Raw genomic sequence first — 18,391 nt, 5'->3', positions numbered from 1 at the left:
ACCTTGTGACTCCTACAAGCACAAATCTGATTATTTCCTTTCTCAAAATCTTCCATGGCTTGTCATGGTCTAAAAATATTGCCAATACTCATGAGATATTCCTGGTGTCCACAATATATGGCAAACCACATTTCCAGCCTTCTCAGCCTTCCCATACATGATACCAGTGTTTTTCAGGCTTGTCTGGTAAGAATCAGCTTGGGCTTATTACTACACAAGTTCCCAGGCTCCACTTGAACCTACTGAGCCAAAATCCTCGGGCCTTGTAGGGTGTGGTAAAGCCTAGTGGTCCTTGGAGAGGCTTCAGAGCACAGGTACACAACCGTGACCGTCCAAGGACTTTTGCTACTACTGTGTGTTGAGGAAATCAGCCAGTATCACCTGACATTATGACACTTAGTCGTACTTGAGTTCACACACATCGCTAAGGTGCAAACCAAGTGCTGAAAAACTCAAAGACACGTTAATTAAAGTGAATTCTCCCAAGAGGTGATTTTCTCACATTTGTATGAGCATGAGATATTTTTATGTGAGCACAATATGGAATACATAAAAGAGTTTAACTTGTAAATAAATGTTTAGCTAACACATGAATTGTCCCATTTCTAAATTTTATATGTATGTAATTTTATATATATCATTTTATAATATAAAAATATATATAATGATATATATACAGAGAGAGTCAGACACACGTATACATATATGGCTTGTCTTCCCCCAAAATGATATAAGCTGGATTATAAAAAGACCTCAATATTGCAAGATAAAAGTTTCACAAAAATAAGATTATGAAACAAGAGAACAATGATGACCAGAAAGTAAGATGTAATAGAGTCATTGTTCTATAAAAACCTACATTTTTGGTGAAATGGCTGTTAAATAATACACTGAAATTAAGATCATTGCTTTCCTCTTTTTCTTCTATTCTTTCTAATTTGCACCACTAATAAACAAAATTACCTAGCTTTTAAAATCTCTTTTATTATTATACTATATATATATGTGTGTATATATATATATATATACACACACACACACAGTTTTTTCTTCTTCTCAGTAATTTCTGCTTTCCCCAAATTCCTTTTGAATATAGTATTTTTATGGGCCTCAGATTTTAAAAATTGCAAGTAAAATAGTAGCATGTAATTGTTTTGTTGATGAAAAGGAAGAATCTAGACCCCCTTGGTTATCATACAAATTAGTCTTAGAAGTAAACTTGGACAGATGTTTAATTGGAAGGTGAAGAAATAATTTTAAACTCCATCAAACTAATTGTGATTATCTGTTTACCTGTTAAGTTCCTGTTATGGGCTTAAATTCATATGTTAAAGTCCATTTGTGTGTTGAAGTCCATTCATATATTAAAATTCATACATTGCAAATTCATATATTGAAGCCCTAGCCCTCAGTGTGATGATATTAGAGGTGGGACTTTGGGAGATTAATAGGTCTAGATTAGGTCATAAGTACAGACCCTCACAATGGGATTAGTTCCTTATAAGAAGAGGAAGAGGGAGAGTGAGAGAGCTCTCTCCATAGGCATGCACCCAAGAAAGGCTATGGGAGCACAGCTAGAAGGCAGCCATCTGCAAACCAGGAAGAGAGCCCTCACCAGACACCAAATCTGCCAAAACCTTGGTCTTGTACTGTGAGAAATAAATTTCTGTTGCTTAAACCACTCAGTCTGTGGTATTTTGTTATAGCAGCCAAAGCTGACTTAGTTTTTACTAAATTTCTTACTAACTCCTTAGGGCAAGAGCTATAATTTGTATCTTTGTTTGGGATTCCCTAGTATTTGATGTACCACCAGGTATCTAGGATTCAATAAGTAATTGTTGAACACAACTTGGGCTGTAAGATGATAAATCAGTCCTTGTATTTTTATCACTATCTACAACCTCTCTTGATCACTTTCCCCACCATTCTCACATAAAAACCCATGCTGTTTGGATAAATAGGCCAAAATAAAAATCTACGATTAGACCAAAAGGCTTATAGGGAAAATGGTGTGATATACTGTCCACCATGAGGTTGAGTATGAAACAATGGATTTAAATTCTGCCTCTGCCTTTCATTAGCTGTGTGGGTGAAGAAGTTACTTAACCAACTCAGTTTATTTATCAGATAATCTTTGCAAATCTCTTTGAGCCTTAGATGAAATCATGTAATAAAGAAATGTGAAGGTTTTCTGAATAGTTTTATCATCCTGTACCATTATTTAAATATGTTTACACTCTTTCTTAATTCCTGAAAGAACGATTTTAGGCTAACCTGGAGAACTTTCTTTTGAATAACTTTCTTTGTTCCAAATGTATTTGCTTGTGGCAGGAAGCGATAAAAACACATGGCACAGATAGCTAGTGACTGAAGAGGAAGTTAATGGTGTTTGTTTTTCCTCCAGAATTAGTAGTTCAAAACTTAAAGATAAAAATATATCTTGCCAATTTTGGAAAATACACAATGCTTTGATTATAGGATTACAATGGACCTAAGTTTTTGACATTAGTATTTCTTTGATATTTATAAATTGAAGTGCTTTTTAAATTTAAAACTTGTAGGCTTTGCATTTTATTTTATAAACTATAATGATCAAATTATTTATTTTTATAATTTATTATAAATTTGAATATAAATACAATTTATAAATAATAAAGAAGAGTTTGTTTCTTTTTTACCCTGTGGACTTAGAAACCAAGAGAAGGTTTAGAGTAAAGAATTTTGAAATCATTTACAAGCACAAGTGATACTGCTAGGATTCCACATCAAGACTGTAAAACCTTTGAGAAGACAACACTTTAGGTGGGTTTTTTCAGCTATAATAGGAAGAAGTAAACAAGGTCTTTCCCCAGCTATATACTGAAAAAAAAACCAAACAAACCCAATTGTGATTGAGAAGTATTGTTTTATGCAAAGCAAGCTCATTTTTCACCAGAGATTCCTGCACACCCACCAGTTTGGGGCATTACTAAAGTTGGTGGAAATGAGGTGGGATGAGGTGGGGGTGTTGCAGCAGAAGGCAGCTGATTAAGAAAGTCTACAAAAGTGACAATAGATGCTATTCTAGAAAGTCAGAATATTCTTATTTCAGGAACAAATTCTGTAGTTTGGAAGGGTGAATGCAACTACTTTGAAATATCTTTAATTAAAATCAAGATTTATGTGGTCTGTTCCTGCTGCATGAGTATCATTTTGACTTTTGCCTGATTTAGCTACTGCCTGATGATTTACAAAGATTCAGGTGTACTTCGTTATGGGTAAAAGGGAGTTCTTTAGGTAGATGTTTAATTTTTTATTCCAGAATCCCTTGTGCCTGCTTCTGTTATCAGGTTTGTCAGTAATCACGCACGCTGGGAAAATTACATTTAAAGTCTTTTGAGTGGAAAGGATCATGGATATTCACTGTGAGGAAGAAGGGAAGGCAAAGATGTTGTAGGAATTATTTCACTCAGGCATTAGCTTTGAAAAGGTCATCGAGGAACTAGTATTTGGGAGTGGTAGATATTTTTAAATTGCTTCTGAGTAAAAATCATTTTTTATTTAATGAATTGGAAAAAATCATCTAGTCCAGTGCTTTCCAAATTGCATGCCATGAACTATTAGTGTGCCATGAAATCAATTTAGTAGTTGCAGTCTAACAATGGAATAGAATAAAACACACTACAATATACCAGAGTGCACACACACTGTAAGATTTAAGTATTATTTTGCAGAACTGATGTTTGAATTTTACATAGATGAGCATGTTTCTACAAATGTATAAATATACTGCACTTAATATGAAATGTATTTTTCAGCGTAAGCAGCAGTTGAAGAAGCTTGAAAGCCACTGATTGAGTTCTTCTCCCATTTTTCAGATGAGGAAATTGAAAGAGGCTGACTCCCAGTTGATTTGAGTGAATCTCCATGAGGTAGCTTATCTATCAATAAGTCTCTCTTGTTAGAATTTGGTTTTGATCACCTGTGCATTTTCTGCATCCCCTCTCCAGCCAATACTTTAAAATTTCTATATTTTTGTCAGCAGGAATTGGGTCAAAGATACTGATTCTTGGGAGATGAGTCTTCACTGAGCCTCTGAGCACGTTGCTGGGGGTTAGTTAGTACTTGTGATACCAAGTGGAAAAGATCCTCTATCAGTAAGGCCAGTTATTTTTCATAGGTTATGTCAGGTGGAAAGTTGGGACAGTAGTCTGAAAATTTAATCAGTTGATATAGGTCATCTTTATCACCTTCTACCACTTGTTTCAGTTCAATTCAACAAATATTTACTGAGCTCCTGCTTTGTGCCAGATATTTTTTCAGCCTCTTACCTCCTCCTATGTGGAGAATAAATACTCAGATCATTAAATTGATCCCTCACTGCTTGTGGGATATACCTTTGGATTTACCGAAGTATGAGATGTTTGCCAAAGATCATGGAGATGTAACTCTGTGTTTTATAACACAGAATGTCACTTTGGAACTTTGTTATGCTTTATCTGGGAATGTTTCTGGTATCTTGAACTCGGCCTTTCATACATTAGGAAGTCCTGTAGTGATAAAATTCATGTAGAATGTTTTTCTGTATCTTGCTTTCATAACATTGATTTTTATTGTGCTTTCTCTCTGTTGCTATTTACAAAGCGTCAGTTCTGCACTTAAGAGCTGAAAGAGGTTTTTTTTTTGTTTTTCCCCAATAACCTAAGAATTGAGGAAGCAGGACCAAGGGGGCCCACTGTCTGGATGCCTTGTGGAGTTTTGCCCTTTCTACATTGTTGCTGCTTCTTGTTTGTCTTTCTGTGTGGCAGTTCCTGAAGGTGGTGTTCTGTTTTCTGTCCATCCTTCTTTTGTTTTTACAATGTTTCTGCTAAGTGTATGATTTGGTTTAGTTTGGTTATTAGTTGAATATTGGCCACACAAGTCATTTCCTGAGGCAGTTACAGCATCAGGGAGCAGTCCACAGATGGCACCATGAGTCTGCTCTTTTTTGATGGCTGTCAGTACAAAGTGGGAGACACGTTAGATCCAAGCCAATGGAAGGAGATCTATAAGCAGACCCTGATCTTGGCGGTAGGTAGAGAAAAGTACTTCTTTTGTTTTTTTTTTTTAATTTTCAGTTTTTAATATCTCTGGCACTTGAAAGATTAAGCATGATTGTAGTCACTTTTACTTGCATTCTTGATTTGTAGTGGTTTTGAACAATTTTTCCACATAAATGCTGGAATTTCTTCCCCTGTTCTGAGTTTCTGTTTTTGCTCTTTGCCCATTTTTCTTTTAGGTTGTTCTATTTTGTTACTGGTTTATAAAGGCTTTTTGTATGTTATTGAAATTATTTCATTTATTGTGGTAAAAATACATGTCATAAAATTTATCATTTAACCTTTTTAGAATGTATACCTTAGTGGCATTAAGTACATTCACATTATTGTGCAGCTATCACCAATACCCATCTATAGAAGTTTTCTATCATCCCAAAGTGAAAAACCAAAACCAAAACCAAAACCCCATGGTCAGATGCCATGAAGTAGGTGGCAATGCCTTAAGCATGTGTGTTTTGTGCAGGCCTGAGGACCTCTTCATCCCTGGCGTGAGGATTGCTAACTTTTTCTCCTTTCATACAACACTAGAGAAACTTCTTGAATGATGTAATTCCCTAGTTGCTTTTCTGGATCCAAAGCTTCCTTGATTATTATTAGTTCACTTTTAAAGATGTATTCATACATCAAATAAACAGAAATAAACAGCTAAAAACTTTTCTTATATGACCATCTTACTGAGACAAGTTCTATTTTGTTGAGTCTTCATAGTTCTTTCAGTTTTTATTTAATCTGCTGGTGTTTGATGTTTTTCTTGCTTGCCAATGTGATATTTCCAGCTGTGAATGGAAATTAATTTTCAATTTGAATAGACAATTCCAGGAAACTATCTATTAAGGTTATAGGAGGCAAAGAGAATGTTGTTTTACAAGTTTTTTTTGTTTTTTTTTTTGTTTTTTTTTTTTTTTTTTTGTATTCTTGGCATTATAAGAGGAGGAAAAAGGTTGATTTAGGAGTTCATGATTGTCAGTTTATTTTTGTTTTTAATAAATATTAAGTAAAATAAACTTTGCCACTGATCACAGAAGTGATCGATAATAGACTGTGTGTGGCACTGAAAACTTATCCTCCACTTGACAAAACCATTCTAAATGGATCTTCCATGGACTTTGAAACCTGTTTTGAGCAGTAGATCCCTTTGTATATATGACTGGTTCTGTGGAACCTCAAAATCTACAGTCCATAGAATCTTATCTAAGACCCTGGGGGCCAAGTGTGTTTTGGAATTGAGAATTTATCAGATTTAAAAAATGTAGTGTGAAGCACATACTCAGTGTTACATGTCATGTCACCTTTAATGGGGCCAGAGACAGCTCCTCATAAAAAAATAATATTTCTGCAGTCAAATTCATAGACATTAATACTAAATGAGATAAAAACAACAAATAGTCTCATGTCAGTTTAGGCCAATTTTTGTTGCCAGATGAGTTATGGAAAATCTTTGTCCTTTAGGATCATGGATAAGAAACATAGAATTTCACCTATACTTTAGGGACTTTTAACTCTCTTGGCTAGAGGTGGCTTGGCTCCATCCTCCAGCAATGCCTGGTTCTCCTTGACTCCACTCAGGTTGTGGGCTTAGTATTCTCAGTATTACAGACATTTTTGCTTCTGAGGCTCTACCTATTACTCAATTATTCTTCTGCTGAAATTAATCCCTTATTTTTCAGCCATTCAGTATCTGGGTTCTGATCCTTTATACCCAGAGTGTGTACAATTTTAGTAAATGTCTCATCATATATATGTATACATGTGCATATATATATGTGTGTGTGTGTGTATATATATATATATATTCTTCATTGTCTCTATTCCTTTTGCGCTGGTTTATTCTCAGTACTTGAAATGTCTTTTCTTTTCCTCCTCCTCCTGTTAAATTTATCCCCTACCACATCATTCTGCTAGGACAATTTAGATTATCTCTCTGTTATATTACTTGTATTCTCTTAGAGCTTTGTATCTTTATTATAGGATACAGTACATTGCCCCATAATTCTTTGAGTAATTTTCTATCTCTCTTATGAAACTGTAAGGTTCTTGAGAGTAGTGCCTCTTTTTGTATCTGTTGCTTTACACACTGCTTGGCACATCACAGATTCAGAGATTTTCAGCCCAAGATAGATAGAAGGTATGTATTTGGAGGTGATAGGGTGAGACTGGTGATTAGGGAAAGAGAAATGTAAAGTAGAAATAAATTAGAGAACAAGACATGAGTAGTTTAGGCTAACATGGTTTTGTTTAACTTAAATGCACATGAGGATTAGAAAATTTAAAGATTTATATGGTTTGTAGAGTTAGGAAAACTTCAAAAGGGAGTTGAAGCTAGAGACATCTTAGCAGGTAGATGGGATTGGGATAGGCAGAGGAGAATGCACAGTGCTTTCGAGAGTATAAAAGCATGCTGAGGAAAGAAAGGGTGTTGATGAGTGAAGAACATATTTTAGCTATTGGACACTTATAATGTAAGTTCTGATTTAAAAGAGTGATGGAAGAAACTGGTTAATAGGCCAAGTGGGGGCAAATTATGCACAGTAACATATAGTAAGGAAAATAATTGGATCTATTTAGAGTAAGATGCCATCGTGAGTTAAAGAATTGGACAAGAATGATATGATAAAAACATTTCTGAAAACTAATATATCCACAACATGCCCAGTGATATCTGAACTAAAGGATGGGCGGGACTGGTTTTGATTTGACTGAGGATTTGACTGAGGCTCTCCAGGAAGAGAAAACTGGTTGTTGACAGGGTTTACTCTTGACATTGGCTTGTCTTCCACACTAGAGTGTGAGTTCCAGAAGGGCAACTACTTACCCACTCTTGTTTCCTCAGCTTTAAATGCTGTTCTTCAGATACTCAAGATCTCTGGACATTGCTTTTACCTTTATTTTTCACTTTAAGTGAAGACTGAAACAGGAAGTAGGATTCTTTGCTCTAATCTTGACTTGGCTTTTAAGTAGATGTGTAGAATCATTCTTCAACCTTTAATTCCTAGAACTTTAATTTCCTTTTCCAAAAATACTAAGGTTAATATAAGAATTTTTAGGATCTTTACAGCTGAATAATACTGGAGGAAATATCTATATGTCAAAAATTGTTCTAAGCTGCAGAAGTGGCATTAGGTAAATTCAGAAAATAAATCAAATATTACAGCTAATCTTCTTCCTCACCTCTTTTTTTGAAGTTTTTATTAATTTAATATCAATCAAAATTTTGTAATATATATGAAATAAATCACAGCTTTTATATAATATTGTCTAAAAGCAGTTTGGACCAAAAACATTCTTCCTAAATTAAAGGTGTGATTAAAAAAACATTTTTTTTTAACTGGGGACCTAACACTACTCTATAGAGTTAAAATTAATTAAGCTGTTTTTAAAAACTCAGAAAAAACCATACAAGCAGCATTTTTTCCTTGTATTCTAACACTATAAAGAAATTTTAGTTCTTATGGAATTTTTATTCTATTACGAAGACTTTTTACTCTTAAAATCTTATAGAATCATTTTATGTAATTGAAAAGAAGAGAGGAATCTCTGATTAAAATGATCCTATATGTTTACCATATTTTATTCAAATTTATGTCACACCTCCTCATGTGTTTCTTGATCAGTGTTAACATCAGTATCTCACAATACCTGTTTTTAATTTAGTTTGGAATACTTTCTGTTCTGAATGCCACATTCCTCTAAGTCATAATCAATATCAGTTTTGGATATTTGATTAATATGTGATGTTTAAATTGTATTCTATATCCTTTAATTTTTTCCTCACTCTACAATTTGAAATACAGTGAATTTCTAGAAGTAGTTTGGAAAAAATATGACTTCTTTATTTAAAAAATGTACAGTGTAAATTGATATATTTGACCCAGAAACTATTGAATAGTTAGGGGGAAAAAAACGGCATAAACTTTAATCCGAAGGCATTAAAAACCAACATTTTCTTCATTAAATGGAACTTCTCAAGCCCCCAGGATATGTATTGTGTGTTAGATTTTGTTTATCATTCTAAATTGTCTGCCTTCTTACTTTTTGTTATGCAGAGACACTTTCAGTGGCCATTCTTGCTCAGTAACCATCTACAATGTGCAACTTCCATCTGGAAATAATCTACCTTAAACTAACAAAGTGCTGATTTTTTTTAAAATGTCATTTTATGTCTCTTATTTGCTTTGAGGCTCCTTAATTGAGGACAATTAACAGTTAAGAATTCTGTGAGGAAATAGTGTCACAACAGTAATCAAATATGTACTTTTCTGTTACAATTCCTCTACCTACAGAGCAAAATCTAAAAATATTTATTTCTAATAGCAATACTTTAAAATTACTTATTTTTACTTTGCACAGGTCCCAATTTTCTGGGTTTTTTGTGATGGCAAGTAATTTATCCCTAGCTTACTTTTATTTTTGTGTGTATTATATCCAAGTCATTTAGCCATTCATTTTGGCCAGCTGACATCTTAGTTCAGTTTGTGTTGTGTATCAGTTTGTATTGTGTAAAGGCACAAGGATCTACTTGTATTGTTTTCTCTGCAATCAGATTTATAAGAGATTAAAAAATAAAATCCACATATTCAGTAGCATAAAAGAGCATTAGTAAAACTTTTGTGACATCTTTGCTCCATTTATAAGTTACATTAATGACTGCTTTGCTTCTCAGTAATTTTCCATTTGCAACATTTTATACCTGGATACACAAATGTAATGCAATTGAACAAGAAAACAATTATCTGTCTGGTGGAAATAATGTACTTATCTCATTGAAACAATTGACTTGTTTAAGAATACACAGAAGCCCTAGTTCTGCTCAGACTGCAGTTACCTATAATTTGTAAGGAACTTCCAGGAAGAATTAAAATCCTCTGGTGTAATGGGATTGGTGATTGAACTTACTGGTTGTGAATAATAAATTTCCATGCAGAATTTCCATCTCACACACACCTCTATTTGGAACCATTTTAGGTTTGAGAACTTTTTTCAATAATCTCTGAATTTTGGCTGGATCACTGGAAAACTGCACTCAAAGGCTGTATCTTTCAGTGAAAGCTTCATGTTGACTTGTGGGTTCTATGTCAGTGGAACGTTTCAGCACTTTTTTGGCCTGGCACAAATGTTTCTTGGCATCTTCTGAGGAGTTTGGCCCACCCCATCTATAGGATCATATTGGATTCAGGATCAGCTGTAAAAGCTGTAATTCATCTCTAAGCTAATTTGGGATTTTTATTGAGTTTTGGTAGTGGACAAACACCATTGGGCGATTGAGGATTCAATATTTTTAAGAATATTTCCAAGGACATATTTACTTTAAAAATAATACACAGAGAGACTACTTTTTCTCTAGCCAAGTGCTTATTCTTCTTGTATTTGATCTTCTCACAGAGGTCAATGTCCTATTTTGATTCCTTATTATAATTTTTTCCCTCCTCAGCAGTTTCTAAAGCTACTGCAGATTTATAGCTTTTTCTTCTTTCTTAAAAAGAGATTGCTCTGGCTCTTGGCTGACTTCTGTCTTGTGATGTGGGAATGATAGGGGTTTTCATTTTTGCCTTTAAAGGTGCTGCCAAAGCTAATTTTAGTTATAACATCATAGACTGTTGGTGCCTGGAGATGCCCTAGAGATGGTTTGGTCCAGTTCTCTCATTTTAAACATAGGGGACCATGCCCAGTTTCTTAATTGTCACAGGAAGTTATGGCACTGTTATACTGGATCTTATGACCTCCTTGCAACAGAGCCAGCCCATGGAAGCCCCCAGGGACTGCTTAAAGATCTGCCCCTATTCCCTGTCTCAGAATTTGTATCTTTTGGTAGTTTTCCTCAATGTTTTTAATATTTACTTCCCTATACTTCATATTAATTTGGAAAGTCAGACAAAATTTTTGTTTTATATTTGGTTGGGATTCCAGGGTATTATGTACTATTCCTTTCTTCTTGCCTTCTGAGCCACAAAGAAATAAATATAGGGAAGAGAAAGGGTTCAAAATAACTGCTTTATTACAAAAAAAAATGTTGGGTTTAGAACACATCTTGGACTCAAGGCTGAACCTGGCTTCCTATGCCTTCTCCAAACCCCTACTGAACTTAGCCACTGGGTCATAGATGGAGAAGTTGAAACTGCAGGTCCCCATCCAACTCCCTTGAAGGGCCTCTGAGAGACCCCAGGATCCAAGCGCTTCTGCCAAGATCCTTTCCAGGACTTCGGCCAATCAGAGCATCCCCGTCCCACCCAGAGGAAGCAGCTCCTTTTAAGTAGCTCACCTTCAGGTGTCTTTGTCTTCACTTCTTTTTTTCTTGCTTTCCCACCAAGGTTCTTTCTGACACCAATGTCATTTGCATTTTTTTCTTTGAAAGATGAGTTACATTCCCTGTATTCTCCTGATTAGAGCTGAAAAAGCAAGGGTGGTGAAATCATTCTAGGTAACTGATATCTACAACTGAAGAAAATAAATGAGAATTAAGCAGCTAGCAGTGAGACCTTATACATGTACTCAGAATACTTCACAGTAATGAGAAATGAACAACTTCTCTACTCGCTCATCACCAGACCCTCTTCTGACATTCTGAAGAAGAGAAAGCTGGGGAAGACATTTATCTCTTTTCCATCTCTGCTTAGGCTCTAGACCCCTGCCAGCACTCACCATTACATTTTCATATATATACTCAAGCTATCTACAGGCAGATTCCAATGACCTTGTTTTGTTTGTTTTGCTTTTGTGTTACTCTGGGTATGAATTAAGTAAAATTTTAACTCATAGAACTCTCTTGGAATTTTTAGTTGATTTTTAGTTTTATATAAGTAGGTTTCTACAAGGTTTTACTGCTTCATTTTTTCCAAGATAATTTAAAATGATTATCTTGTTTCTTTGCCTTCTACATTAAGTCTTTAAGATAGTTACCTGTGACAGCCCAGAGAACATTTAACAGTTTCTTTCCTAAAAAGAGATTTTTTCCCTGAGGATTTCTTGCCTTGTGAAGTATGTTGTACTGATGTGTAGACACTTGTTCTTGATTCAGAGGTAAATTAAATATAATTTAAAATTTGAATGTTCTGGATACTCATGCCTTCTCCCCCAACTGTTATTCTTATGCTTACTAAACATTTACTTCCTTTTAGGAAGTTCAAGGCCATTTACATACAAAGGTAGCCGAATTGGAGATGTGTAAATCTAAGATTTTATGTTTTAAGATGTTAAGATTTAAGCTATTCCAATATCATTTTTGGAATAGGAATCATCTTTAAGATAAATTGTTTCTAAAGAGGTAGTACAGCTGATGTGTCTTAAATCGTCATAGTGTTTTTGCTTCATGGGCATATGAAGTATCTGTTACAGTGGAAACTGGGAGATGGCACACAGGAAATAGCACAGAGAAAGGCATGGGACATGGCAGCAGGTGCCCAGGCAGTAGAGAGAGTGGTGAAGACCCTGGGCTCCAGAGCTGTGTACCTGGGTGGAAATTCAGTTCTAACACTGACTTTTATATTCTCTCTTTCTCAGTTTGCTCATCTGTACAATGGGCATACCAACTAATGGTATCTACCTTAAATGTTCTTGTGAGGAATTAAGTGAATTAATGCATTTAAAGCACTTTAGAATAGTGTCTGAAATATCATATCTGCTTTAAAAATGTTAAACTGTTAAACAGTCTTTCCATTTCTTATTGGGTTAATGAATCCAGATTCGTCTACATTTTCATGTGTTTTTCTCAGTACACTATCATTTAGGAAAACTGGGCTAGAAAGATCTTTTCTGGACTAAAAAGATCACTTTTAAAGTGAATTGTGCATCAGGAGATTGTGAGCCTTAATTTTGTATAGTTTAACACTAATGAATAACCTAGGTTCTTTGGTTGTGTGAAATTATTTGATGATTTAAGGCAATATATTCCCCACTGTCAAACTGTATATACATATTGTCTTCATTGTTGGCACTGATTTTGGCACCAAAGTTGTGTTGTATTCATTATTGCTCACATTAGAAGGGAAATATTGAGAAAGCAGTTCTCCAATTATTGACAGTTCTCAACAAATATAAAATAGTTGGGTATTTTAGAGGAATGTAGGATAATCATGTACCCAGGGGCTATAATACTCCAAGTAGAAGATTTCATAATATAATGTATATGTGTTTGTGTGTATGAGGTCTTATGTGGGTATTGCCAATTTCAAGAGTATTGAAAGAAAAGTTTTGGGAGAACCCAAAAGTTTTCCTTTAGTTTGTATAATAATCAACTTGACTACATAAATACTAGATAAATAATTAGAATCACAGTTTATGTTGAATGCCTAAAGAAATATGTTTGACAACTTTTAATTTTCTTTCCTCCCACACACCACTTCCTAGTTTGTTTCTGGCACACCAGATGTGTCTCAACACAGTGGCTGATCTAGGTAGAGTTGTGTGAACACCCGTGATTGTGGCATAACAAATTTTCTCATTTTGGTTACATTAATGAAACTAAAAAGTAGAAGGAGCACTATTTTGCAGATATTATTATACAGATATAAAGGGTAGCTTGCCCTTTCTCTACACCTCTGCATCAGTGTTCTTTTTTGAAGCTAAAATTTTTTGTGACCACATGGTGAATGTACACAAACAAAAGCTGATTGTAATCTTACTGTTTTTTCATAGTTAAACAAGAATGGGCTACTTTCCTTTGAGGCATAGGAATGAAGAGGGATGATTGGTGGGGAAAAGTGAAAAAAAATTAGTCATAGGGAAAGATTTCTAAATAATATTCCCTTTTCTACTTTCCAGCCTTTTTGAATAGACAATTAACTTGCTGGGTTTTTTAGCTTGAAATCAGCTTTAGTTCTTGATCGCCATGGAGAAAATACTTTCCATAGGCATTTTTTATTTTGTCTTTCATTTAGGTACTATACTAATTTTCTCATTATTCTTAGCCTTTTCTCAATTTAAATGCCAGGGTAAGTACTACATCTCAGAAACTGTAATTTCTTTCAAAGGAATTAATTTTGTTTTTAGCTTTGACCTCATATGTAATCCTTCTGTGGGTCTCTAATTTTGAACATCTACTAATAATTTATTTAATAGTTTTTTCTCTGTTTTTAATTATAGAATAAACAATATTACAATTACAAAGAAACTGTGCCTCAGCATATTAACTTGTGCAATTTAACTCTTTCCTTTCAGTTTCAGACCATATTCAGTTTCAATTTATATTGCCTTTCACATGTATTATACTCTTTAATGAGTGAATTTCAAGAGCAATTAGCTGAACATGTAGTTTACTGAATCATTACTCTGATGTTAAAGATTTAGAGTTATAATGTTTTTGCTATTATAAATTACATCACCATAAAAATCTGTTTGATATACCCTTCCTTCCTTCCTTCCTTCCTTCCTTCCTTCCTTCCTTCCTTCCTTCCTTCCTTCCTTCCTTCCTTCCTTCCTTTTTTCCTTCCTTCCTTCATTTTTGGAGTTACTTACTCAGTTTAAACTTTCTGGCCTGATATGTTAGGTTAAGATTTTGAATATTTTTATGGATCAAAGAATGTGACATTTAAAAAGTGGCTTTTGAAGTGCCTTGTCAAATTGCTTTCTAATGTAAATTGCCAACAATAATGTACGGGTTTATCAATTTTACTTTTCCCAGAACCTGGACAGTGTTGGATATTGTTTCTTAGAATTTTTGTATTTAATAGTTAAATGAAAAATAGCACTTCTGTGTTGTTTTAATTTGCATTTCCTTAATGAATAAAATGCTTGAATGTTCTTTTTTTTCTGTGTGCTTAATAATTTGATTTCCCCTTGTGCATGTCCATGTTACTCACTTATTTTTCTTCTGGATTTTGGGTTTTTCTGTCAGATTGTTTACCTCTTCTTTGTAACATAGAAAACAACCTTTTATCTCTCATATTTGTTAAGCATATTTCTGCAATATATTGTTTTACTTTTACCATGACTATTATTTTTCTTAGTATTAAAGATTAAACTGTTGCACAGAATTTACATCTTTCTGTTTATTTTATTGATTCAACGTTTAGAAAGTGATCATGCTTTCAAAAATACTCAATTCTATTTCATGCTAATATTTTATGAGCTAAATTATATTATTATATATATTGACACATATATACATATATGTACATATATATAGAGAGAGGAGAGATTAGTATTATAGAGTATCATAGTGTATAGTGTAAATTTTGACTTATTTTCTTTTCAGATTATTAACAGTTATATCATTTATTAAATGGTTTTCTTTCCCTACCCCCATTGTTTTGAATTTCCTTTTTGTCATATTATTGCATTTTTACATATAATTAAATATTTTCCTGGATTTTCTATTCTTATTCATTGAACTGTTTCAAATTAGATCAGAACTACTTTATTTAAATTATTATTGCTTTGTAATATGTTTCAAAATCTAGTAGGTTTAGCCCTTCTTTTCAGAAATCATTGAGCTTCTATGTTCCTGAAAAACTGTGGATATAAAAATTAAAATTACCCTGTTTCCCTACCCCTGGTAATGAAAATCTTGCTAGGAAAACAGACATGTAAAAAAGTATTTGTAGTATAATGTGATAAAACCCATGAAAGGTGAATACAGAACTGTGATAGCAAAGAAAATAGTATGTTTTCATTTATTTATATTTTCTAATTCTAATGACAGTTCTATTTTAATTATAATTGCTATTTTATTACATCTGCAAAATAACTTTTGATTTTTTTTATTTTGTAATCTTCTCACTCAGGATTATTGTCTGTGTTATTTATTTCCCAATTAAGTTCTATAGTTTTCTTTAATATGAAATATTTGTTAGAAAAAAATTAAGTGTGTGTTATGAATATTGTTTGTGACAGTCTCTGGGTAATTCTATATTTGATTTATTTTGGGGGGAATAATCCTTTGAGTTTGACACTCACATGGATAGTTGGAGTACATACTTCAGCTTTCTTTTTTTTATTGGGAGGCACTGAAACATTCACTGGTAATACTTCTGGGATTTGACAGGATTTAGCATATACATAAGACACAAAAATAGAAATGTCACTGATGTTTACTAATACTTAATTTTTCAAATCAACAGTAGGCCAATGAGAAATTCTTGTGCCAAGAAAACTATATTCTTACGAAAACCTGATTAAAATTATGGGAAACAATCTGAGTTCTATAGCTGTGGAAACTTCAGACTGATCATCTTTAGCATGTGAATTACAGTTTCTATCATTGCAGCTGTTAATTGGTAACAAAGAGAAGATAAAAGGTGTTAAGGAGTTTTGGAAAATAAAACATAAACACACATCAAATAGTAGTCATTTCTGGAATTCTGCTTATATCAGTTGTTTAAACCCTGCTTTTTAAATGCAGAACAAAGTTTATTTCATTATTTCAGTTTTATAATCTGTACTTTATTTAAAATTTTTTTTTTTATTTGTAAATTAGGTCAGGAATAAGCAGGACCACGGTGACGTAAATAAACAAATCCCAGTGGAAGCCTGTCTTTGGACTGTCTCTTTTGTGTAATTCTTTTTATATACAAGAACACTTCTCTGGCCAGGATCCCATTATAAAAAAGAAAAGAAAGGTGGGGGTAAAAATATTCCCAGAGAGACTCCTTGAATTTCAGCCTTTCAATTACATGATTATTCTTGTGGCTATGGGAGATGAAAGAATAATGAGAAGTTCATTTCCTATATGAATCATATAAAACAATATGAGTATACACAGGGCCATTGACTTGAAAAAATCGATGGGCTTTAAACAATTCTCTTTTTGGGGAGCATTGTGAAATTGTTTTAGTGGTCCAAGTTCTGTGACTTCAAAGGAATTTCAAGTGCAGGTAGAACAGTGGCAGGCATTTGATGATAAATTTAGTCCAAATGTTTACTTTATTTAATATATGCACTGCCTCATTAAAAAAATGATTTGAGATGTCTTATAAGAACGTAATCAACTTAATAGTGAAGGAAAGTATAGAGAAGAAAAGACTCATTATCAGGAAAACATAAATAAGTAGGAAGTCTGAACTACAAAAAGAAAATAAATATTTAAAAAATATATTACACATGTCATGTCTCTTACTACATACAGACATTACTTTATTACAATTATTTGTTTTATGTATATTAAATCTTTATATTTGTGTTATTAAAAAAAAGCAAATTGTATTCCTGGTTCTTGGGAGAAGTACAGCTATGTGAATCTCTAATTTCTTAAAAAAAAAAATTCTTATATGGACCTTTACAAAGCACGTACCAAGTGATGTGCTTAGTAGCACTTTTAAATGATTCCCTTTGAAGAACTGATTTACCCGTTGGTGATTTCACATCAATCTGTTAGGTACCTAATTTAAGAGTGGAGGGAAAAGAAATGTTTGGGAGAGAAGAGTAAGCAAGACAAACGTGATGTAGAAAAGTTACTGAATCTTCTGTTGAGAGACAACTTCAAATGTTTCTTATTAGTTTCTCAGATCACAACCTTTCATATTTTCTGCCTCAACATCTGACTCCCTCTTCTCCCTTAACATCACCTGCAGCAAACAAAGTCCTCCAATCTGAATCCATTTTTAACTTGTGAATTGGACTTTAGTCACTTGTATCTGAAGTGCCCTACTGTGTCCATTTTTAATTGCAATCAAGCCATCATTGATAGCATAGAGAACAGGAAGAAAATTTAACGAAAGATTTTGATCTAGCTGTCAGTGAGAAAGGAAAGAAAGTTGAATAATAAAAATTAAACTTACAGGAAATGAAAAACAGTGAGTGACTAGAAGATGCCATATAAAGTATGTGGTGTGTAAATCCTGAGTAAGAGTCTTGAAATGATACTGAGTCAGAAAAGGACCCCTGCCTTATACAGATGTGTGTTTTCTGCATTTGATTTTTATTACGTACCACTTTACTGCCCAGTAGTTAAGTCCTAATCCACTGAATAAACAAAAGTAACTGTCAACATACCTTATTTAGTAGCTTTCCTTTTTCTTAAATCTTATTTTTTTTTAATTATGTCATGATTTCTAGGCTCCTTTAGTCTTTTTGGTCTGCTACCACCCATATCATTGCATTTCCATTTAATGGAAAGAGCTAGTAACTTTTCTGGTTTTGTGACCATTTACTTTCTGATTGAACAAAACTTTATTGATCACCTATTTATGTAATAGCACAATGCTAGGAGCTTTTTCATATCTTATCACACATTACTTTCTCTAATAACTCCATGAAGAAAGTACTTAATGATCCTCATTTAATATAGGAGAATGCTAATCTTAGGGAGACACAAGCCCAAGGTCACATTACTGCTAAGTGTTGAATTTTGGTTCAAACCCAAGTCTTTGACCTTGAAATTTCAC

General features: G+C 33.6%; 1 protein-coding gene and 1 non-coding gene across 6 annotated transcripts in view; one reads left to right on the top strand and one right to left on the bottom strand.

The window, feature by feature from the left end:
• The window catches only part of HDAC9 (histone deacetylase 9), an 819,260-nt gene that overhangs the window by 78,187 nt on the left and 722,682 nt on the right, over window positions 1–18,391 (top strand). The window lies entirely within an intron of this gene.
• LOC123611912 (U6atac minor spliceosomal RNA) lies at window positions 5,478–5,603 on the bottom strand. The gene has a single exon (XR_006719011.1). It is a non-coding gene; the product is annotated as a U6atac minor spliceosomal RNA (small nuclear RNA).

The sequence above is a fragment of the Camelus bactrianus genome, chromosome 7, assembly GCF_048773025.1.
Source record: "Camelus bactrianus isolate YW-2024 breed Bactrian camel chromosome 7, ASM4877302v1, whole genome shotgun sequence".
Taxonomy (NCBI): domain Eukaryota; kingdom Metazoa; phylum Chordata; class Mammalia; order Artiodactyla; family Camelidae; genus Camelus; species Camelus bactrianus.
Note: the sequence above shows the minus strand (reverse complement) of the source record. Positions and strands in the feature narration are given on the sequence as shown.